General features: G+C 42.2%; 1 pseudogene; it reads left to right on the forward strand.

The window, feature by feature from the left end:
• Positions 1 to 7,784: 7,784 nt before the first annotated feature.
• The window catches only part of LOC129868615 (stAR-related lipid transfer protein 13-like), a 39,090-nt pseudogene continuing 20,673 nt past the window's right edge, over positions 7,785 to 26,201 (forward strand).

Consider the following 26,201-nt stretch of genomic DNA (forward strand, 5'->3'; position numbering starts at 1 on the left):
ACACTCTAGTTTCATGCATAGGACTCTATGTCAGAAAGCAAATGTACATTACGGCAGGCCTACTTGTAATTGCAAGGGCTTTATCATGTGAGCACTAATTTAAGCATCTTATTTATGGTAATGCTCTTTTTCTGACAGGTGAAAGGTGATGGAAATCCTTTGGAGATGCTGTTGATGATTGTCCCTATTCTATACCGGTCTTGTGAAAGTGTTTCTCCTCTATAATATCACTGAAAAAGCATGTTCAATCCTCACAGGATTTTCACAAATTCTCATGTTTTATAGTCGGTGGTATGATTCAGTGGTTAGGGCAGAAGATGCACAAAGTAAGAAGTACAAATCCTGTTGAGATGAAATTGGAATGAGAGACTATCTGATGCATTGTTTGTTCAGCACTAGCTCACGCTGTCTTCAGGTGCCCTCAGACAGAGTATTAAAATGCATAGACAGACACCCAGCATGTTTTAAATGAAGGTGTTGTTTTAAAACAAGGGTGAAAGAAAGTTTTGTGCAGCCGTGTGGTGGACACACAGCATCACAGGGGCCCAGATGCTATTTGAGGAATGACAATGGTGGTGAAGTATTGGGCACATATCATCCTGGTTGTCACACCCTGATCAATCTCACCTGTCTTTGTGTTTGTCTCCACCCCCCTCTCCAGGTGTCGCCTATCTTCTCCATTATCCCCTGTGTATTTATACCTGTGTTCTCTGTTTGTTTGTTGCCAGTTTGTTTTGTTCATCCCTGAGCCTGCCTGACCATGTTCGATTTAATACACTTTTGTTACTTCGACACTGTCTGCACCTGGGTCTTACCTTCAAACCTGATAGTACGAATTGGCTATGACTGACCCAGCAGACTCGGGCCAGCGGTGCAACGCTCCCAAGGAGCCACCATCGGTAGGCACAAGGAATTACTTCGTGGCCTTATGAAGGGGGTCCAAATGTTGGCTGAACACCATGACCGGGCGTTGGACATTTTGCTGGAGCAATTCCGCGGGTTGTCTGGGAGGCAGCCTACCACAGTGGTAACCTCACAGCCCTTCAGTAACTTAGCAGTTAGCAGCGCCATCTCATCGGTCACTCCAACTTCTCGGGAGCCCCGCTTACCTTCCCGGAACGCTTCAATGGAGAGCCAAGCACCTGTCGGGCGTTTCTAGCTCAGTGTGCCCTTGTCTTCGAGCTTCAGCCTTCATCCCTCCCTCGGATCACTCCAAGATAGCCTACCTCATCACGCTGATGTCCAGGAGGGCTCTCACCTGGAATACTGCTGTATGGGAACAACAGCCGGGCATATGCGTTAGCCTTTTAGGAGGTTTGTGGGAGAGGTGAAGAAGGTTTTAGATGCCCCGTTCTCCGGGAGAAAAGCTGCCCAGAAGCTAATACAGCTTTTGCAGGACTTCCACAGTGTGGCAGACTATGTGATGGATTTCCACACGTTGGCAGCGGTGAGTGCTCGGAACCAGGAAGCTCTGTTCGATATGTTCCTGCACGACGTGTCAGAGGAGGTCAAGGATGAGCTTGCTGCTCGGGCGTTACCTATGGATCTCGATTCCCTCATCGCTTTGACCATCCGAATTGATGGGCGTTTACGGAAACGACAGAGGGAGAGGATATTCGATTTCACTCGCATGTACAGGGAATCCACCTTGCCTCCGAGTCATTCCTGAAGTCCCCGATGGTCCTGTGGCCGAGAGAACCCGAGGCTTCCCAACGTCCCCCGAGAGTCGCCAAAAGACGGCTGAGTCACCTCTTCCCGAGCATATGCAACTAGGCAGAGCTGGGCTGTCGCCAGCGGAACGACAATACAGGATCAACATGAAGAGTTGTCTGTATTGCGGGACTCTTGGTCATTTTGTGTCCTCTTATCCTTTAAATGACCAGGCTCACCAGTAGGAGCGAGTACGCTGGTGGCCCATATGGAGAACTTTTCAGTTTCTCTTGCTCAAAACCCTTTTCATGTCATTCTGCTGTGGGGAAACCAGTCTAAATCTCTCTGGGTCCTCATTGACTCTGGGGCCGATGAGAACTTTTTGGACGCCACACTGGCTTCCGAGCTGAACATCCCCACTTAGCCCCTCTCCATTCCCATGGATGTTGAGCGTAGGACAGGCGCGCTATAGCCCGGATCACTCATAATACCACTCCCATCAACCTACGGTGTCTCTCACAGCGAGACTATTCAATTTCTACTCATCAAGTCTCCTCAGATTCCTGTGGTTTTGGGATTCTCCTGGCTCCAGCAGCACAATCCCCTCATCAACTGGTCTACTGATGCAATCATGGGCTGGAGTCCATTCTGCCACGCCCATTGTCTGAAGTCTGTGCAACCTGCCCCAGACCTCTCTGCCATTCCCGCAGAGTACCAGGACCTTCGGGAGGTGTTCAACAAGGCCCGGTCCACTTCGCTTACGCTGCACCAACCATATGACTGCGGGATTGACCTTCTCCCTAGCACCACTACGACCGGGGATGACTGTACTCACTGTGGGGTCGGAGACCAAGGCTATGGAGACCTACATTGGGGACTCCCTAGCTGCAGGATTTATCTGTCCTTTGTCCTCTCCCGCCAGCGCAGGGTTCTTCTTTGTGGAGAAGGACAAGACCCTACTGGGGACTCAATGACATAACGGTGAAGATCCGCTACCACTCATCTCCTCTGAGCTGCTCCAGGAGGCCACCATATTTTCCAAGGCGGATCTATGGAACACCTACCACCTGGTGTAGATACGGGAGGGGGATGAGTGCAAGACCGCCTTCAACATGGCCAGTGGCCACTACGAGTATTTGGTCATGTCATTTGGCCTCACCAATGCCCCTGCTGTGTTCCAGGCTCTCACCTCTCCCAAGATTCCGTTCACATGGTCCCCTGTTGCTGACCGGGCATTCCGGGACCTCAAACATCTCTTCACCACTGCTCCCATCTTGGTTCATCCTGGTGGAGGCCAATGCTTCTGATGTAGGAGTGGGGGTGTTCCTGTCCTAGCATTCTGCCCTGGACCAGACAAACGGATGTTTGTGCCTGGTGCAGTATGCTCCGCGGTCCTGAAGTGGGCCCGTTCCTCCAGACTGACCTACCACCCGTGCTCCTGTCGGAGATTGGCTTTTGTGTGACAGCGCTTTTGGTGGCCTACCATGGTCCCTGATGTCTCCGCATTCGTTGCTGCTTGCACGGTTTGTGCACAAAGCAAGACTCCTCAACAAACTCCGGCTGGTCTCCTCCAACCTCTGCCTGTCCCTCAACGTCCCTGGTCTCACATCTCCCTGGACTCTGTCACGGGTCTTCCCTCATCTGATGGCAACACCGCCATCTTGACGTGTGGTGGATCGGTTTTCCAAAGCCACCCACTTCATTCCTCTCCCCAAACTACCCTCTGCCAAAGATACGGCCCAGCTCATGGTGCAGCACATCTTCTGGATCCATGGACAACCAGTCGACATGGTCTCTGACCGGGGCCCTCAGTTCTCGTCCAAGGTTCTGGAAGGCGTTCTGCACCCTCATTGGATTGTCAGCCAGCCTGTCCTCCGGGTTCCACCCCCAGTCCAACGGCCAGTCGGAACGAGCCAACTAGGACCTAGAGACTACTCTGTGCTGCCTGGTCTCCGCCAACCCCAACACGGGGAGCCAGCAGCTGGTGTGGGTCAAATATACCTGCAACACCCTTCCCTGCTCTGTCATGTGCCTATCTCCTTTTGAGTGTTCCCTGGGGTATCAGCCCCCGCTCTTCCCTGAGCAGGAAGAAGATGTCAGCATACCTTCTGCCCAGATGTTTGTCTGCCGCTGTCGTTGTACCTGGAGGAGAGCCCGGTCGGCCCTCAAGACCACCTCCAGGTATCAACGACAAATGGATCGCCACTGGACCCCGTCTCCCCGGTATCGTCTCGGGGCAGAAGGTATGGCTGTCCACCCGGGATCTGCCCCTCGGGGTGGAATCCTGCAAACTCTCACCCCGGGTTATCGGCCCATTTCCCATCTCCAAAATCATTATCCCCATCTTCTGTTGCCCTGGACCATTTGTATACATCCTACCTTTCAGGTGTCCAGAGTTAAACCCATGTCTCACAGCCTTTTGTCTCCTATTTCCAGGCCCACCCCGCTTCCCCATCTCATCGACGGCTAACATGCTTACGCGGTGAGGAATCTCCTGAAGGTTCGACCTCGGGGCAGGGGGTTCCATAACCTGGTTGACTGGGAGGGTTATGGCCAAGAAGAGAGGTGCTGGGTCCCCGCCAGAGACATCCTGGACCCAGGCCTCATCGCAGATTTCCAATACCGACACCCTGGTCAACCGGGTATGTGCCCGGCCTGTTGCCAGTTCATTTTGTTCATCAAACCTACCAGCGTTTTTCCCCTTGTTCCTGTCTTGTCTATAGTTCCTGTTTTCTAGTTTTGACCTTTCTGCCTGCTTTTACCCTGAGCCTGCATGCCGTCCTGTACCTTTTCCCAACTACTCTGGATTACCGACCTCTGCCTGCCCTGACCCTGAGCCTGCCTGCCGTCCTGTACCTTTACCTGCCGTGTTTAATTTAATAAACTTTTCTTACTTCGACACTGTCTGCACCTAGGTCTTACCTTCAAACCTGATACTGGTAGAGGAAGAGACTATAAATCGTGTGTGGTCCGGCATTTTCTATGATTGATTTGTAGTTACTCATTCTGTTGCATTTATTTTCCAAAATTGAATTTGAGGTGCAGCTGCAGGTTTAGGACACGTGAGCAATGTGACAATTTGTGCATTTTTTTGTGTGTTTGACTAGTACCGTGTAAAATAGCAGATTTATTTGCACTTATCTAACTTATTATGCAATGAAAAAGATCAGTGAAGCAGACACGTGTTTAGGAGGATTATGACATGTTATAGTTTCCCAGCCTCCACTAACAACCCATTTCCTGAGAGATCAGCTCTTCTGTACCACACCTTTTCCCTTTGCTGTCTGTGTTACATATTCACTGTAGTTTCCCAGAAGTCCATACTTCCCTCTGAACCCATCTGCCTGTATGTAAGGAAATGTCTGTCATGGATTAGTCATATAAATGGAAAATGAAGAGAAAGTTCCAAACTGCTTCTGAACTTTGATCTGATCATGAATATCAGGCACTAATGGCTTTACCTCGGCTAGAACTATCAGATCTGAAAATACTTATGAAGAGTATCCCATCATATAGTGTGCTATTGCGGAGCTTTATGTGGAAGGTTAAACTTTGTTGCTCTACAATATGGTAACAGCGAGATCCGTTGGCCTTGAGAGCTCGACCTCTCAAAAGGCAAAGATACTGTACAGACCGGGACAGAACAAGTAGAAGGAAAAATGAGAAGAAGAAGTATGTCATTTAACACCCCAAACCCCACCCAAATTAAAATAAAATGTTACATTATCGCAGGTGTCACTAAATGCATATGTTCCTAGCTCCAACAATGCAGCAATACCTAACAATATAAAAGAATACACCCAAATTGAAAAAAGAAAGGAATTAAGAAATATAGAAATGTTAGAATGAGCAATGTCAGAGTCTGCAATATAAATATACAGTGCATTCAGAAAGCATTCAGACCACTTGACTTTCCACATTTTGTTAGGTTACAGCCTTATTCTAAAATGTATTCTAAAATGTATTAAACTGTTTTTTCCCCTCACATTTACATAAGTATTCAGACCCTTTACTCAGTACTTTGTTGAAGCACCTTTGGCATCGATTACAACCTTGAGTCTTCTTGGGTATGGCGTTACAAGCTTGGGGAGTTTATCCCATTCTTCTCTGCAAATCCTCTCAAGCTCTGTCAGGTTGGATGGGGAGCGTTGCTGTACAGCTATTTTCAGGTCTCTCCAAAGATGTTCGATCGGGTTCAAGCCTGGGTTCTGGCTGGGCCACTCAAAGACATTCAGAGACTTGTCCCGAAGCCACTTCTGCATTGTCTTGGCTTTGTGCGTAGGGTCGTTATCCTGTTGGACGGTGAACCAGAAATGTTTTGGTTCCCTTCCCCAGATCTGTGCCTCTACACAATCTTGTCTCGGAGCTCTAGTGACAATTCCTTCGACCTCATGGCTTGGTTCTTGCTCAGACATGCACTGGCAACTGTGGGAAAGGAAAAGGGGGATACCTGGACTATAAACAGGTGTGTGCCTTTCCAAATCATGTCCAATCAATTGAATTTACCACAGGTGGACTCCAATCAAGTTGTAGAACCATCTCAAGGTTGATCAATGGAAACAGGATGCACCTGAGCTCAATAGCAAAGGGTCTGAATCGTTATGAAAATAAGGTATTTTTTATTATTTTTTGTAAACAATTAACAAACATTTAAAATCTGTTTTTGCTTTATCGGTGTGGGGTATTGTGTGTAGGTTGCTGAGAATTCTTAAAAAATATATATATTTTAGAATAAGGCTGTAACGTAACAAAATGTGGAAAAAGTATTTTCCAAAGGCACTGTATATGTATATGCATGTGTGTATAGACATCATGGACAGTTTATGAAAAGAAAATGTGTGTACAGCAGTAGCTATATAGGATGAGCCTTGACTAGAATACAGTATAGACATATGAAGTGGGTAAAACAGTATGTAAACAGTGTTCAATGACTATGTACATATAGGGCAGCAGTCTCTAAGGTGAGTACCGGATGGTAGCCGGCTAATAACAGTGACTAAAGTTCAGGGCAGGGCACTGGGCGGAGGCTGGCTAGTGGTCACTATTTAACAGTCTAATGGCCTGGAGATAAAAGCTGTTTCGGGTGCTTGTTGTGGCCCAATGCCATATTTTAGACACTTTATGTTGGTGTTTGTTTTATTTTGGCAGTTACCTGTACGTTGTTTACTCTCGTCAAATTTGGCTTGTTGACTTGTTTCAAAAAAGTTGGTTGTCTGAACAAAGCTCACACAGGCTACAGTACATAATGTTTGGTTTGAGATAACATTTGTGACAGCTTCAGGGATACAATGAGTGTACAAAACATTAGGAACACCTGCTCTTTCCATAACATAGACTGACCAGGTGAATCCAAGTGAAAGCTATGATCTCTATATATTGATGTCACTTATTAAATCCATTTCAATCAGTGTAGATGAAGGGGAGGAGACAGGTTAAAGTAGGATTTTTAAGCCTTGAAAATTGAGATAAGGATTGTGTGTGTGTGTGTGTGTGTGTGTGTGTGTGTGTGTGTGTGTGTGTGTGTGTGTGTGTGTGTGTGTGTGTCATTCAGAGGGTGAATGGTCAAGACAAAACAATTTATGTGGTTTTGAACGGGGCATGGTAGTTGGTGCCAGGTGCACCAGTTTGAGTGTGTCAAGAACTGCAACACTGCTGGGGTTCTCACACTAACAGTTTCCCGTGTGTATCAAGAATAGTCCACCACCCAAATGATATTCAGCCAGACCTTGTAGTGTCCATGCCCTGACGGATTGAGGCTATTCTGAGGGCAAAAGGGGTGCAACTCAATATTAGGAAGGTATTCCTAATGCGTTGTACACTCAGTTTAGCGTTAATAGCTTTTTCAACAGTGTCATGGATTTTATAAGAAAGCTATTTACTGAAGTCTTGTCGGTGAAGCAGTATTAGTCCTAAATGTAGGCTAGTTACGACAAATATACAATTGCGCCATCAGTTGGAGTTTGAAAGGAAGAAAGGAATTATCTTTCTGTATTAGTTGTGGTTGTTAAGGCCATTTGAAGAGTTTGTAATTCATCCCCTCACTAGCTCAAATGGTATGGCCCTCCTGGAAGGGGGTGGGGTGTTTGAGGTGGGACATTTGTTCAAGAGGAACCAGATGGTTTTCAGCATGAAAGGTGTCAGGAAGGCCAGGTTATTTTAGGCTGGTACGGTCGTTCACATATAGAATAGTGGCCATAACTTTGGAGTTCATGGCTTCTGTTTTCTTAATTTATTTTATTTTGCCTGCTTGAAACGTATTTTTCTTGGATTTGTGTAACTCTAACTCTCAATCACTTCTGGAATCTGTACACTTTTGACCACTACAAGGCTACTGTTGAGTGTTTTGTGCTTCAATGCTCTTTTAATTTGTTAATTAATTAATGGTCGAATTCAGTTTCAACAACTGCTTGGAAAAAATGGTGCGTATGAGACTCCCCTCTGAATAGCTGATACAATTTTTAGCTAGTTTATTTACAAAAGTATATTATGGAGTCCCACTGAGAGAAAGAGAGGGACAATTTAGACGATATGATTGATACATTTCTTCTTACAAAAGCTTATGATGTGCTTTGCAAACATCACATGTACTGTCTTCTAAAGAAATTGTCTACTTTCATCAGTACTTTCATCCATTTCTAAATAGTTTGTATTTATTTTTAAAGCCAATTGTAGTGAAAAATGAAACAGCTCTTTACCTTATGTTTGTGGTATATTATAATGCCGCAGGCTTAACACTAATGTTAAAGCCATCCACTGCGTAGAGAGAATGATACCTTTGAACTCTGCGTTGTTCCTGATGTCACCACACACGCTCAATCCTGCTGGAATTTTAATCAAATAGAAATGTACAGTACAACTTGTTGGTCGTGTGGGCTTTGAACCCTTGGTGATCAATGGCTCACATTGTAGTTGCTTAGCCTTCTATTGCAACATTTGGTTTGAAACAATGGCAGCCTTACATCTCCTGTGAACAAAACAAATTATTCCGTTTTGAAGGAGAAATGGGAACGCAGGGATTTGTGGTTACTTGCGAGAATATCCCCTCTCTATCTTGGGACCACAGTGTTATTCTTGTGTCTATGGTAAAGCACTGATTAAAACATTTGCATTAATTCAGTGAATTATTCAAGTTGTCCGAAATGGAAAGTTGGATTTGGTTTTAAAAAGAAGGCATTGTTATAAGTTGTATGAAAAAAGGCACAAGCATTGAATTCTTCTATTTGGAGATTTTTATGTAATATGTTGGGCTCCCGAGAGGCGCAGTGGTCCTGGTTCAATCCTGGGCTGTATTACAACCGGCTGTGATCGGGAGTCCCACAGGGCGGCGCACAATTCGCCCAGCGTCGTCCGTGTTAGGGGAGGTTTTGGCTGGGGTAGGCTGTCATTGTAAAATAACAATTTGTTCTTAACTGACTTTCCTATTTAAATAAGGTTAAATAAATAAAAAAACAAAAAATGTGGAACTGGCACCACTGCAAGGCTTTTTAAGCCATACCATGGGCGCAACTTTCACTGGGGACAGGCAGGACATGACCCCCTCCCTCCCACCCCCCACATTCTGAAATTGACACCATAGAGCGTGCGGACAGGCTGTGTGAAGGCAAGCTTTGCTTATAGGACCAGCACGGGAGAGATGAACAGAGGCAGCTGCTTTCTGTGTTGCGTTTTTTCTCTGAGGTGTAAAAGCAAGCAGTGCAGAAACTGGCTACTCTTTAGTTGACTGATCTAGCTGGCAAGGTAACTGCTGTTTGACAGAAGTAAAAATATTCCCAGTGCTGAGCTAGTAGTGTAACTGACATGTTACGTTTGCTAATGTTTCATCCAATCTTGACTGAAGTTAATAAACTACTAGCAGCTAGCTAGTAGCTACCACAGCCAGGTCAGCTCTAGCTAGCCTCTAGCTGTCTATCAGGTAGCAGTATCTAAAAGCTGTTGTGTGTATGGAAATGTTATGTAGCCTTCGTTTTGTCCCGTTTCAACATAAGTACATTTGATGATGTACCATTAGCTAGAGCCAGCCAAAAGTTGGCTAACGTTAGCTAGCTAGCTCAATAACTTTAGCTATTAATTTCCCCTCAATCACACTAGACTTAAATAAAACAATGAAACCAGCATCTTTACAATTGAAGACCAATATTCTGACGTTTTTCGTCACAATGTGAGTTTTTATTAGTCAGTACAGCAATGTAACGTTATTGAGCTCTCAGTTTCCTTAGCTAATTCCCTACTTTTCACACCGACACAGTATAAACAGCTCGATAGGCTTCACTGTCATGGTGCACAGTAAGTACACAACACTGTGCTGATCATGTCTTAGCAGGATTAGATGGTGACAAGTGTAGGGTCAGACAGCCAGGGAAGACCAGTCTATGGAGCTCAGGTGAATTAAAAAATATATATATTATAACAATCAGTGAATGGATACAAAGTTCCATCTTGAGTTGATGGCTACAGTTTGGGATCTGGGAATAATGGTCATGTAAATTATTGAACCATTTCTATTCTATAGTGCATAAATGTACACCAAGGTAATTGTTTGTCATGCATCATCTGAGTAGGATGAGGTGGTGACAGGGGTCTCATCAAGGTCAGGCAGCCAGGGAAGCCAGTCTGTGACGGCGCAGAGGTGAACTTTTTCAGATACAACACTTCATTCTCTCTGTGCAGCAAACACTGGATAAGCAAGAAGCTTCAAAGATTGAAACTATTTTTAAGGCAGTCTGACAAACCTCTAAAGTTGATTTTCAAACTGTATCAAGAGTTGATAGAGGCTTTACCCGATGGTACAAAACATGTAAAACAAAAATGTGAGGAAGACCTGGGAGACGCTATAGGTGATGATGATTATTATGATGATGAACGGATACAGATACTGTATGTCAGTCATGTGCATATAATCTCAGACATAAATTACTGCAGTTTAAGTGAAACTGAATATCATGCACTCAAAAATGGCCTTATTCTGCTGAAAACACAAAGGGGTACATATTTGCATATGTTATGGTCTTGTGAAGGCTGGCTGAATTATGGCAAAGAGTGTGTTATTTTATCTCAGCATGTCATATTCTCCCTTCTCCCTGTTTTTGTTTGCTTGGAAATGTTGATACTGGAGACAGTTATCAGAAGAAACTGTGTAACCTAGCATTTACAGCAGCTAAGAAATGCATTGCCTTTAATTGGAAGGTAGGTTATCCTCCCACAATGGATGGAAGAAATGTCAAGTGATTTATCACTAGATTTGATTTATTACAAGATTAAGGGTATACTGTGCAACTTTCATAAGGTCTGGATGCCTTATGTGGAATACTGTTCAGCAAAAGGAGTCTTGAAAACATGCCTACGTCAGGGGAGATACCTATTTAGGCAATTCCTAGCTGCTGGGCTGCTCAGACCTGGCCCTGGGGGTCTGCCGTTGTGTTGGTTGTCACTCTGACCTTGGCCTAACACACTTGAAACCAATAATGATCCCCTATCTGAGTGGGCTGTGTTTGGTTGGGGCGCTGCAGGGCCGTGGACCCCTAGGGGCAGGACGGGGTGACCCAGCTATATTGTGTGCAAGTAAAAAGAGCTATACAGGACTATTAAGCCTATGATAGGAATGATATGGAGGATGTACTGTTTCTGTGTGTTAATGTGGAGGTGTATGTGTTTTTTTTTTTACTTTTGTTTTCCAAAACGCTTCCTTGAGACATTACAGAACAAAAAAAAGATGGGAAGGAAGTTGTTGGGGAGAGAGCTGAGTTATTAGATACACTGGTGGGCGTGCAGGTGGCTCGGCCTGGCTGGGTGGTCTGGCTGAAATTTGACAAGAGGATGTCAAAATCAAATCAAAGTTTATTTATCACGTGCGCCGAATACAACACCTTACAGTGAAATGCTTACTTACAGGCTCTATCCAATAGAGCAAAAAAGGTATTAGGTGAACAATAGGTAGGTAAAGAAATAAAACAGTAAAAAGACAGGCTATATGGAGTAGTGAGGCTACATATAGACACCGGTTAGTCAGGCTGATTGAGGTAGTATGTACATGTAGATACGGCTAAAGTGACTATGCATAAATGATGAACAGAGAGTAGCAGTAGCATAAAAGAAGGGATGGCAGGTGGTGGGTCTTAAAGATAATCAAAAGTTGTCTTTGTACTTTACTTGTTAGAGTTGTCAATTTGTTAGGCTACTGGTTAAATGTGCAACACAATATTGATTATTGAATTATCCTAGATCTAGTTCAGTCTTATCAATCGCTTAAACATTTTTAATACTGATCTCTTACCTAGCCTGATGCCTGTATGTCACGATCGTGTGGAGGATTGACGGACCAAAACGCAGCATTTGGAAAATACGCCATCTCTTTTATTGATGACGAAGGCAAAACGAAACAAAAACACTTACACACTAAACAAAAAACGATCGTGAAGCTAATCAAACGTAGTGCATACACAGGCTTCAAACGTATAACATAGACAATTACCCACAATCAAATGAAAGCCTAAGGCTACCCTAAATATGGCTCCCAATCAGAGACAACAGAAATCAGCTGTCTCTAATTGGGAACTCATTCAGGCAACCATAGACTCTCCTAGACAACTAAACCAACATAGACACAGCTAGACACATGCACTCAACACAAACCCATACACTACACCCAACACCCCCTTTACCATATAATCACCCAAAACCGACAAAACACAAACAATCCCCATGTCACACCCTGACCTAACTAAAATAATAAAGAAAACAAATAATACTAAGGCCAGGGCGTGACACTGTAGGTGTTTTTGCTTACTTTTTGTTGTTCTAAATAGATACCGCTAGAAGGGCCATGGGCCATATTAGATTGTGTAGAAATGCAGAAAATGAGCTTTAGAATACTCCCAAAAATGGGAGGACCCCCACACTTCTAAAACCAAAGGCGTGCCCCAGGGCCATACACAATGTTGTCTATTTTATTTTCTGGTTTCATGGTCCTCAGAAATTCCCTGAAGTACAACAGTCAGAGAAGAACATGATCATAAGATAGCACATAAATGATGTGTTATATAGTAATTGATGCTCTCAGCAGCACAGAGAACACACTATCATAAAATATGTAGATCCTCTCAGGACACTGTGGTTTAAACCCAGTGCTGTGGATTTCCTGTCGGCCATCAGCCTCCCATCCATCCTACCCCACCCCGTTCCACCATGGCTCTGTTTCTCCGTGGTGTCAAACATAGAAGCAACACCTCCACTACCAGAGACAGACACATTTCCTGATCAGTACTCTCTCCCCCAACCCAAAGCAGAACGGCCACCGACCGTTCTGACCATTTTCTCACCTCACACTCAGATGGGGAAACAGCATCTTGCTCTGTGGTTAACTTTCACTTCACTCTAGAAAAAATAAGACCACACTGCTCTCTCATAGAGACCCACATCTCCTCTGTCTAACCTTCCAGTCAACCTGTGAAAGACAGGCAGGCAGGCCTCCTGCTCACCTCTCACGTCCAGAATGACAGTCCTCCATTCTGTTCCCCTTGGACCCCTGAAGAGACAGCCACATTTACATTCAGACAGTCATAAATCTAATCAAGCATAGCAACAAGTCTCATAAAAATGCTCAATGACCTGATATATTGGGTATTTTTAGATTACTTTGATTATGAAACACAGTTAGGCTAACATAAGCGAAAGCTCCATATGCTGGCAACTAAAAGAATTTGAGCCAGTAACGCCATGATTGACGTAAATTTGCTGATGAACGAAAAGCCTGTAGTTGAAGTGTCTCATACTGTAATATGATTTATACGAATGCAGCGACCTGTATTTCTTTGTAAAGATCTGCTGCCAATTTAATATCTTCAATCATCACTTGTAGAATTACAATATGGCATCCATATTATATACTTAATTATTGTATGGCTGTAAAGCTTGTGCACTGTAGATAGTGGCAGTGAAGTACACAAGTCAGAGAAGAACATGATCAGTGTTCCCTTGTAAGGAGCTCTGAATGAAGATGTGTTAAGACTCCCCAAGTCTCAGCTGTTCTGGTGTCTGATGGTGTCAAGGTTCAGAGGGAGGCTTTAAGACTCAGCATGAGGGAAGGACTAGACTCCAATTGGCAGGTGGCTCAATTGAACACCGTAGGGAAGGAAAAACAGATGGTAGCGCTGGTCAGGATGCTGCACTTGCCTCAAGGCAAATCTGTTTGAAGTTTCAACAGCCTTCCAGCTGCTTCTCGAACTGATCACAGGGAAGGGACAGTGGATGTTTAGAGATGAGAGGCGGGATATGGAATAGTGTACTATTTTGGTGAGGGAGCTTTCTGACATAACAATAGGAGATTCCTGTAAACGTCAGTCACTGTAGTATTTGTTTTGTTTTTGGGTGTCTTAGGTTTTGACTTTCCCTTTGGAAATGAATCATGTTACTTAATGACTCCACAGCAGAGACGATTCTGCTAGTTTGGCTTAAATATGTGATAGAAACCCATGAATCCATTATGAGGACATGAGGCTAACCAAGTCTCAATGGTGGAAGTGTATCTCATGTAGCTATTTTAGTTTCAGTGGGGGGTTTGTACTGGTTTAATCTGTTTCCAATGAGTGATCCCAATGAGTCTGCATTTACAGTACCCCAGACCTTTTCCTGGAGCCAGTTTGCTGTATGGCAGTAAGGGAAAGGAGATCTGCATGGGAAGGAACCCACACAGCTCACTCTACAGGGCTTTCAGCTTGAAACTCATTAATTAACTACAGGTTCCTTACAACTACTCTAATCATCTCAATGATGATATGGGCCACACAGAGTTAGTTCATTTCTCCCTTGATAGAAATGTTGATGTCCTGAATAACTGAGTAGACTGGTAATTTGGCAGTTGTTCAGATACAGTTCTATTCCTTCTGAAAGTTGGTGTTGTGAAGACGTATTTCACAATTTTCCAGTTACTGCTGGAGTTTCAGGCTTTCCCTGGTGGAGAGCACAGTGAAACAGTAATGTTGCTTGGGAACACAGGCCTCCAGTTATGATATTCAGTCTGAGCTTGGGGAGTAAGGGAGTTAAGGAATGTCGCAAAGAGGTGGAGTCCCTCCGAGAGGAAAAGAGAGGGCCAATTTAGACAACTTACAGTAGACTATAGTACAGTAAACTGATGCTAGAGGTCTTTGGCTCATTGGTTACCCATACAAAAAAGTAATATATGGCCATATTTGGCCTTATATATAAAAGAATGTGACTTAGATTTTAAAATACATGATCATATATTTCTATAATCTATATAAATCTCACAACCCCATACAACAAAATATAAAAAGGGTAAGTATTTCATCACGCAAAATGAACTGAAAACATTCTTTTTTTTGTTCTATGCATTTATTGCTTTGAAATGCATTCCAGAAAATGTAGAGTTACAAAGAAAAAGCCATATCTCAGACTGGCCAATAAAAACAAAAGATTAAGATGGGCAAAAGAACACAGACACTGGACAGATTAACTCTGCCTAGAAATCCAGCATCCCGGAATCGCCTCTACACTGTTGACGTTGAAACTGATGTTTTGCGGGTACTATTTAATGAATCTGTCGGTTGAGGACTTGTGAGGCGTCTGTTTCTCAAACTAGACACTCTAATGTACTTGTCCTCTTGCTCAGTTGTGCACTGGGGCCTCCCACTCCTCTTTTATTCTGGTTAGAGACATTTTGCGCTGTTCTGTGAAGGGAGTAGTACACAGTGTTGTACCAGATCTTCCGTTTCTTGGCAATTTCTCGCATGGAATAGCCTTCATTTCTCAGAACAAGAATAGACCGACAAGTTTCAGAAGAAGTTCTTTGTTTCTAGCCATTTTGAGCCTGTAATCGAACTCACAATTGCTGATGCTCCAGATACTCAACTAGTCTAAGGAAGGCCAGTTTTATTGCTTCTTTAATCAGGGCGACAGTTTTCAGCTGTGCTAACATAATTGCAAAAGGGTTTTCTAATGATCAATTAGCCTTTTAAAATGATAAACTTGGATTAGCTAACACAACGTGCCATTGGAACACAGGAGTGTGGGCCTCTCTACGCCTATGTACTGTAGATATTCAATAAAAAATCTGCTGTTTCCAGCTACAAAAGTAATTTACAACATTATCAATGTCTGCACTGTATTTCTGATCAATTTTATGTTTTTTAACGGACCAAAAATGTGCTTTTCTTTCAAAAACAAGGACGTTTCTAAGTGACACCAAACTTTTGAACGGTAGTGTATATACTTTAAATCAATGCGTAAATCTCACACGTAGGGATGAATTATTTTCTAGATGCATTTCGTGTTAGGCAACCTTAGGACTACTTAGTTGTTTCTTGTATATACTGTAGATGATACTTGCAATCTCCTTTTGAGATTAGATTGAGATGACGTAGACTAGTGTAGGTTTATCATTTGTGATGGCAGATAGTCTAGCGGTTTAGAGGCTTCGGCCAGTAACCAAAAAGTTGCTTGTTCTGAATCCCTGAGCCAATAAGGTGAAACATTTGTCAATTTGACTTGAGCAAGGCACTTAACCATAATTTCTCCTGTAAATCACTAGACAGAGTTTCTGCTAAGTGGCTAAAATGTGATGTACACATTTTGAGAATGCACCGAAACGTATAAGAATATTTATTTTCGTACACTATAGTTGTGACTGCTCATAAGGCTATGGAATCACATTGTATTCATAAAACATGGTTTAGATATTGTTTTGATCCATATCTGTAGATTAGATTATTTTAGGTTGAGTCTTCCAAGGATTTACTTTGGGAATTCCTTATGCCTGTTGTCACCAGCAGGAGGCAGAGGAGCACAGCGGTTTGCATCTTTTCTACCCTTAAATTATGTTTTTAGTGTTTTGTGTGGTTTGTTCTATTGTTTTATTACCATGACTACAAGTATCACTGAAATAATGCTCCAATAACATATACTTAAGCAATAGTACATGAGACCATGACATTTGTATCATGGCTCTGGTGTGGTCATGGCCTCCAGTGTATTGTTGCTTGTATTGTTGCTTTTATACAACGGGTTATCAGCATTAAAAATCAAGATTATTTCCCAAACTATTTTTTCTTTTACAAAACATGACGGATACATTCACTAACACTGGTTGTCAAGTGACATTTTAGGGGCTCTTTGGTCGTTAGTTATTTTTGTATTGACTGCCATGTAAAGCAAAACTACCTAAGCGCTGGTTGATAGTCCCAGAACCTTGATTTCTAGAGAAGCGGTCCATGGTTCAGAAAACAGCGCACGTCTGGTCTATGCATAGGAAAATTGAATGTCAGATCGAAACATTGTATAGAGGCGCTGTCCTTGGATCTGAAAACAGCGCTGAAACATTGTAGCAAAGACATTGATACAGCGGATCAGAATAGAAACCACAATGACCCTTTTTTTTAGATGGTCACAGAATCGACAGCTATTTGTGATACACATACATTGCACATTTCCATTCAGTGTGTAATTAGTGAAGTAGTTGTCTAACGCCAAGGTCTCAAGCGCAGCTGGACGCCATTTCTCAGGAACAACTGCCTTGTCACACGCAGCTGTTAGGATGTTACTACATCTCCTGTTTCAGAGGAAGACCATCTTCCATGAACTGTATTGTTTTTAAAAGTGACTTTGAGATTCTGTATGAAAAGCGCTGTACAAAAAATAAATATTATTTAAACTTTTTTTTGTTACCAGGTGGTTGTCTGAACCAACCACATTGCTATAAGGCCACATTGACAATCTTCCGGAGGTAGTAATGTCAGTTTCTCCGCATATCCCACCCAGACTTATTTAGATTCTATGAATTTATTTTAGCTTGTGTCAAGCCAATGTCATGCACTAGCAGTGACAGTACTGGTAAACTGGAAAGTGGTAAAGCCAAATAAAATGCTAAACCAGTTCTAGATAAGCATCTGTATGTGCATTGTGGTCTTTCATTTGGCCGTCACCATTGCCTTCCATCAAGCTCCCCGAATCTGGTTGGAGAAATATGTAAAGTGATAGTTTTGCGGAATTTCTAGCTTTGTGTAACAAGTCAGGTCATTACCACCTAACTCTTAATTTAGAAGTCATTAGGTTGTAACAGTAGTACAATACATTGCGTATCTTTGTGTTTTGTTTTTTTCCTTTTCAGAACTGGAGGCTAAAGAAGCTTGTAATTGGCTGCAGGCAGCTGGATTTCCGCAGTATGCCCAGGTCTATGAAGGTAATAAATAATTAAGTAATGACTCAAACAAATTATGGCAATCATCCATTGTTATCGCCAGTAAGAAACTGCTAGCCACTGGCTGCTAACAGCTGAGAACTGCTAGCTAACTGTCAATCTCAAAAACGGTCAACAACTTCGGGAGTACAGACCCCCAGAAATCTTCAAACTGCCGAAAATACACAGAGGATAATAATTACTATGTCAAGAGACAGTGTTTTTGTTTTTTAAATGGCATACTTAACCAAAATAAATGTGACAGAGTTTGCAAATGCTAACACATTAGTGCATGAAATTAAGTTAATTCAAATGCTGGATGCGAATGCTGGAATTAAACAATTAACTGTCACGTTCCTGACCTGTTTTCTGTTGTTTTGTATGTGTTTAGTTGGTCAGGACGTGAGCTGGGTGGGAATTCTATGTTGTGTGTCTAGTTTGTCTGTTTCTATGTCAGCCTAGTGTGGGTTCTCAATCAGAGGCAGATGGTAGTCGTTGTCTCTGATTGAGACTCATATATAGGAGGCTTGTTTTGTGTTGGGATTTTGTGGGTGTTTGTTACCTGTCTCTGTGTTTGTGTTCCGCACCAGATAGGTCTGTATCGGTTTTCACGGTTTGTTATTTTGTATGTTGTTTGTAGTGTTTCACTTGTTCTTTTATTAAACATGTTGAACACTAGCCGCGCTGCACTTTGGTCCTCTACTTCACCCCTGGAAGAAAACCTTTACATTAACTATGCAAATGAGCAAAGATTGTGTGCATTAAGGAAATATACGCCTGTCTCTAATAAGCTCCTGTTGTGTTAAGTGATTTTAAGCAAATAAACGCACAGGCTATTAATTGAAGTTTTATGTTCCACCAAGTTAATATGACCACTATGGTCCAGAGAGACTTGTTGTGTTTGGTTAGCTCCTACAGTACAAACAAAGGTTTCCATCGTTTAACTTTTAGCTCATCAGTGCATGTACTATAGTGATATGAAACAATCCACATTTGCTGCTATATACACTGCTCAAAAAAATAAAGGGAACACTAAAATAACACATCCTAGATCTGAATGAATGAAACATTCTTATTAAATACTTTTTTCTTTACATAGTTGAATGTGCTGACTACAAAATCACACAAAAATGATCAATGGAAATCAAATTTATCAACCCATGGAGGTCTGGATTTGGAGTCACACTCAAAATTAAAGTGAAAAACCACACTACAGGCTGATCCAACTTTGATGTAATGTCCTTAAAACAAGTCAAAATGAGTCTCAGTAGTGTGTGTGGCCTCCACGTGCCTGTATGACCTCCCTACAACGCCTGGGCATGCTCTTGATGAGGTGGCGGATGGTCTCCTGAGGGATCTCCTCCCAGACCTGGACTAAAGCATCTGCCAACTCCTGGACAGTCTGTGGTACAACGTGGCGTTGGTGGATGGAGCGAGACATATTGTGCCAGATGTGCTCAATTGGATTTAGGTCTGGGGAACGGGCGGGCCAGTCCATAGCATCAATGCCTTCCTCTTGCAGGAACTGCTGACACACTCCAGCCACATGAGGTCTAGCATTGTCTTGCATTAGAAAGAGCCCAGGGCCAACCGCAACAGCATATGGTCTCACAAGGGGTCTGAGGATTTCATCTCGGTACATAAAGGCAGTCAGGCTACTTCTGGCGAGCACATGGAGGGCTGTGCGGCCCCCCAAAGAAATGCCACCCCACACCATGACTGACCCACCGCCAAACCGGTCATGCTGGAGGATGTTGCAGGCAGCAGAACGTACTCCACGGCGTCTACAGACTCTGTCACGTCTGTCACATGTGCTCAGTGTGAACCTGCTTTCATTTGTGAAGAGCACAGGGCGCCAGTGGCGAATTTGCAAATCTTGGTGTTCTCTGGCAAATGCCAAACATCCTGCACGGTGTTGGGCTGTAAGCACAACCCCCACCTGTGGATGTCGGGCTCTCATACCACCCTCATGGAGTCTGTTTCTGACCGTTTGAGCAGACACATGCACATTTGTGGCCTGCTGGAGGTCATTTTGCAGGGCTCTGGCAGTGCTTCTCCTGCTCCTTCTTGCACAAAGGCGGAGGTAGCGGTCCTGCTGCTGGGTTGTTGCCCTCCTATGGCCTCCTCAACGCCTCCTGATGTACTAGCCTGTCTCCTGGTAGCGCCTCCATGCTCTGGACACTACGCTGACAGACACAGAAAACCTTCTTGCCACAGCTCGCATTGATGTGCCATCCTGGATGAGCTGCACTACCTGAGCCACTTGTGTGGGTTGTAGACTCCGTCTCATGCTACCACTAGAGTGAAAGCACCGCCAGCATTCAAACGTGACCAAAACATCAGCCAGGAAGCATAGGAACTGAGAAGTGGTATGTGGTCACCACCTGCAGAACCACTCCTTTATTGGGGGTGTCTTGCTAATTGCCTATAATTTCCACCTTTTGTCTATTCCATTTGCACAACAGCATGTGAAATTTATTGTCAATCAGTGTTGCTTCCTAAGTGGACAGTTTGATTTCACAGAAGTGTGATTGACTTGGAGTTGTCATAGTCATAGTTGAGTAAAAGTAAAGATACCTTAATAGAAAATGACTAAAGTGAATGTCACCCAGTAAAATACTACATGAATAAAAGTCTAAAAGTATTTGGTTTTAAATATACATAAGTATCAAAAGTAAATGTAATTGCCAAAATATACTTAAGTATAAAAAGTTTCAAATTCCTTATATTAAGCAAAACAGACAGCAAAACATTTTCTCTTTTTATTTATTTACGAATAGTCAGGGGAACACTCCAACACAGACTTCTTTACAAACGAAGCATTTGTGTTTAGTGAGTCCGCCAGATCAGAGGCAGTAGGGATGACCAGGGATGTTCTCTTGATATGTGAGTGAATTTAAACATGTTCCTACCCTGCTAAGCATTACAAATGTATCTAGTTACTTTAGGGTGTCAGGGAAAATGTATTGAGTAAAAAGCACATTATTTTCTTTTGGAATGTAGTGAAGTAAAAGTTGTCAAATATGAATAGTAAAGTAAAGTTCAGATACCCCAAAAAACTACTTTAGTAGTACTTTTGTATTTTATTTTTACTTAAGTAATTTACACTACTGGGTAGAGTTGGCTTAAATCGGGGTAGCAGAATATATACCTGATTCTTAAGCTATATGTCAGTTATGATGCAGAAGCTGACACTGGGTAATGATATTTCCCTCAGCTCAGTAGTCTTCTTATCAAGCTGTCCCCATGCCAAGCAAACATGATAATTGAATATGCTGCTTTCACCAGGTTGAAAGCTAATTTTAATTGCAATAACTGATTATTCTTGTCTGCATCACTTTTAATTTGCTGGTTGTAGCTATTCCCATTCTATGGAGCATGAACTCAACATGTAAATCATAGATCAAAGTTTGGCAAATTTGAAAAGGCCCAAGGTTCAATGTTAGTGATACATCACATGAATTAGAAATAAAGAAGAAGAAGAAGCTATAGTAAAATAATTCTGATTGAAAGATTTAGTGTTGGTGGTAATGTTAACAAATAATCTCCTTTCGCTACTGAATTTTATTCTCAACCTATCTTAAAACCTCTACAGAGTACCTAACCCGGATCCGGGAGCACCCCCCACACCCCCCACACTGATTAGCATCGCTAGCATAGCGTCACAATTAAATAGTAGCATCTAAATATCATTAAATCACAAGTCCAAGACACCCAATGAAAGACACAGATCTTGTGAATAAAACCACCATTTCAGATTTTTTAAATGTTTTACAGGGAAGACACAATATGTAAATCTATTAGCTAAACACGTTAGCAAAATGACACCATTTTCTTACTCCAACAGTTTCTTACTCCATCAGGTGCTATCACCAATTCGGCTAAACTAAGATATTGATAGCCACTAACCAACAAACAAATTCTTAAGATGACAGTCTGATAACATATTTATGGTATAGCATAGTTTTTTTTTTTTAAATGTGCATTTTTCAGGTATAAATCACAGTTCTACATTGCAGCTGCAATCTGATATAGTGCTGATGCAGCTAGAACAATTACAGAGACCAACGTTATATAACTAATTACTTGTCTTAAAACATTTCAGAAAAAATACACAGCGTACAGACATTGAAAGCCCAACATCTGGTGAATCCAAACAATATTTCAGATTTTTTAAATGTTTTATAGCGAAAACAAAATGTAGCGCTAAATTAGCATAACCAGGCCAGCCAGAACCAGCTGGACGCGCCCGACCAGTTCACATGCACGACAGATATATGAAATAACATCGTAAATTGGGTCTTACTATTGCTGGTCTTTCATCAGAATGTTGATCAAGGTGTCCTTAGTCCTGATGAGTCGTTCAATCCATTCACAATGGCAACTTCCCCTCTTCATTTAGCCTGGGTACTGGTCGACTGGCACGGCCCCTGTCCAAAGTTAAAAAACTCAAAGAACGGAACACGGCAAAACTCCCGAAAAAATTCTAATAATCTGATTAAACTATATTGAAAAAACATACATTACGGTGATATGGTCACATGTATCAAACAAACTTCGAGACGGAGATAGTTTTCATCCGTAACGTCAGCATAACAAAAGTCAATGGCTTCTCTAAAACGCGCATCTCAGGAAACCGGAAGTTGTCGGTCACGCTAAAGAAATAGGTCTTATTTCACGTCAGTACAAGATAAACAAAAAATTTCTCCTCTGACGTCTTCCAGACACCCAGAGGAAGAAGAAGGAAGTGTGTTTCGGGTCATAGGTGGCGTGACCATATATAGGCAGAGCGTTGAAGCGAGCATACACATCTTGCAATCTTCTTCTGGATCAGGGAAAGTGCTGTGAAATGACCTGTGTTTCACTCACAGACAAAATTGGAACGGTTTTAGAAACCATAGCTTGTTTTCTATCCAATGGTATATGGTTATATGCATATAGTAACAGCAATAATTGAATAAGAGGCAGTTTTATCTGTAGAGGCAATTATGCTAATGTGAAAACAGCACCCCCTGTATTCTCAAGAAGTTAATCGTTTTTGAACTTTGTTTAAAATGCTAGGAATTAGTACTCATCAGATGTAAGGGAAGCACCCTCACCTAACAGTATAGCCACTGCAAAGGAAGTAGAGAGAAACAAAAGCTTGAAATGAGAAGACTCAGGAATGTTGTGTGACACACAGTTTTTTTTCTCTAACATACCCATGCACACAAAATAACCTCTCGTAGAGCCACACAGAATTAACCAATCAATCACACCCATTCAACATAGCGCACTGCGGCACCGAACCCCCGAGCTCAAGCAGTCCCTCAGCCTAAGTATCCCAGACGCTTGCATTAAAGACCGGTTTCATCAAACTGTTGTCAAAAAGATTAGCCAATACCATCCAGAGTCATGGAATATATCTTGATCAGTAATGTGAAGACTTGTCAAACATGATTGTTTTGCTGATTTAGTCGTAACTATTTAAAGCTGTTCAGAATATACAGTTGAAGTCGGAAGTTTGCATACACTTATGTTGGAGTCATTAAAACTCATTTTTCAACCACTCCACACATTTCTTGTTAACAAACTATAGTTTTGGCAAGTAGGTTAGGACATCTACTTTGTGCATGACACAAGTAATTTGTTCAACAATTGTTTACAGACAGATTATTTCACTTATAATAACTGTATCACAAATCCAGTGGGTCAGAAGATTACATAGAAGGGTGTAATGGCTTTAGAAGCTTCTGATAAGCTAATTGACATAATTTGAGTCAATTGGAGGTGTACCTCCAGGTCCCGTGTAGCTCAGTTGGTAGAGCATGGCGCTTGCAACGCCAGGGTTGTGGGTTCGATTCCCACGGGGGGCCAGTACAAAAAAGTATGAATGTATGTACTTGTAAGTCGCTCTGGATAAGAGCGTCTGCTAAATAATGTAAATGTAAAATGTAAAATGTACCTGTGGATGTATTTCAAGGCCTACCTTCAAACTCTGTGCCTCTTTGCTTGACATCATGGGAAAATCAAAAGAAATCAGACACGACCTCAATAAGACCTCAACAAGTCTGGTTTATCCTTGGGAGCAATTTCCAAACGCCTGAAGGTACCACAATCATCTGTACAAACAATAGTACGCAAGTATAAACACCATGGAACCACGCAGCTGTCATACCACTCAGGAAGGAGACGCGTCTGTCTCCTAGACATGAGCGTACTTTGTTGTGAAAAGTGCAAATCAATCCCAGAACAACAGCAAACTACCTTGTGAAGATGCTGGAGGAAACAGGTACAAAAGTATCTATATCCACAGTAAAACGAGTCCTATATCGACATAACCTGAAAGGCCGCTCAGCAAGGAAGAAGCCACTACTCCAAAACAGCCATAAAAAAGGCAGACTATGGTTTGCAACTGCACATGGGGACAAAGATGGTACTTTTTGGAGAAATGTCCTCTGGTCCGATGAAATAAAAATATAACTGTTTGGCCATAATGACCATTGTTGTGTTTGGAGGAAAAAGGGCGAGGCTTGCAAGCCAAAGAACACCATCCCAACCGTGAAGCACGGGGGTGGCAGCATCATGTTGTGGGGGGTGCTTTGCTGCAGGAAGGACTGGTGCATTTCACAAAATATATGGCATCATGAGGATGGAAAATTATGTGGATATATTGAAGCAACATCTCAAGACATCAGTCAGGAAGTTAAAGCTTGGTCACAAATGTGTCTTCCAAATGGACAATGACCCCAACCATACTTCCAAAGTTATGGCAAAATGGCTTAAGGACAACAAAGTCAAGGTATTGGCGTGGCCATCACAAAGCCCTGACCTCAATCCTATGGAAAATTTGTGGGCAGAACTGAAAAAGCATGTGCGAGCAAGGAGGCCTACAAACCTGACTCAGTTACACTAGCTCTGTCAGGAGGAATGGGCCAAAATTCACCCAACTAATTGTGGGAAGCTTGTGGAAGGATACCCAAAATGTTTGACACAAGTTAAACAATTTAAAGGCAATGCTACCAAAATATTAATTGAGTGTATGTTAACTTCTGACCCACTGGTAATGTGATGAAATAAATAAAAGCTGAAATAAATCATTCTCTCTACTATTATTCTGACATTTCACATGCTTAAAATTAAGTGGTGATCCCAACTGACCTAAAACAGGGATTTTTTACTAGGATTAAATGTCAGGAATTGTGAAAAACTGAGTTTAAATGTATTTGGCTAAGGTGTATGTAAACTTCCGACTTCAACTGTATGTATTGCCAACGACTGCAGGCAACATGTCTCTCAAAATGAATGTCTGCACATGCCCTGTGGAATGAATTTTATATTGGCCTCAGCCAAAGGCGTCTTTGATGTTTCAAAGAAAGAAATGGTTTTGATCTCAGAGGTTGGTCATGTTTTCCTAGAACCTGATCAAATCACTCAACAGTATAACCTACCCGCAAAACATACAGTCATATACTTTGACATGGCCGTATGCTGTTATTCTGGTGTCTCTGGTGCAGAGAGAGTAAAGTTCCCATTGTAATAGTGTCAAAACACACAGGTATTAACATATCCATGTCTCTTGATCTACAGCGGCACTGTTTCCGTTAGACATCTCCTCTGTGAAAAAAGACCACGAGTTTCTGGACCAGGATTCACTGAAGTCACTATGCAGGTAAGACATTACATTTCCAGTACCTTTCACGTCTGCATCCAAGTTTCATACTATGATTAATGCCGAAAAAACAAGCTTCTGACAAACAGTTCCGCCAAATCTTTTGCCAATTTGCAGCAAGCTCATCTTTTCATATGTAAAAAACTGTTGCAAATTTGCAGTGACTTGTGAACTTCTGGCAAACAATTCTGGGAAACTTCTAGCAAAAATTGTACTGTTTGCTGCAAATTATGAATATGCTAATTAAATCAGGGGTTTGGTTGCTTTGTGTATTAACATTGAAATGTCAAATATACATGACCAAATATAACTTTAAATTAACTTGCTTCTCACAGAGTAAACTAAACATACTAAATATACTAAACAGTATGTATTCAATGTCTTTATTGATAAAGATACATCCAAAACAACTGAAATCATCAGCATGCTAATAGAACAAGAGCAAAGACTGAATGGTTCCCAAATAAATTGTTTATTTAATATTTTTGGTAGCTACAACATGAGACAAATGTGAACATTATGGGGGATGTTGACCTTAGGAAGTTTAAACAGGCAACTACAGAATTGACATGGCCCAAGTGATAACAGAGCAATGAGCTTTCAACCAATAGACAGGGGATTTTAACTAGGATTAAATGTCAGGAATTGTGAAACACTGAGTTTAAATGTATTTGACTAAGGTGTATGTAAACTTCCGACTTCAACTGTATGTAT

Source organism: Salvelinus fontinalis, chromosome 13 (genome assembly GCF_029448725.1).
Source record: "Salvelinus fontinalis isolate EN_2023a chromosome 13, ASM2944872v1, whole genome shotgun sequence".
NCBI classification, from domain to species: Eukaryota; Metazoa; Chordata; class Actinopteri; order Salmoniformes; family Salmonidae; genus Salvelinus; species Salvelinus fontinalis.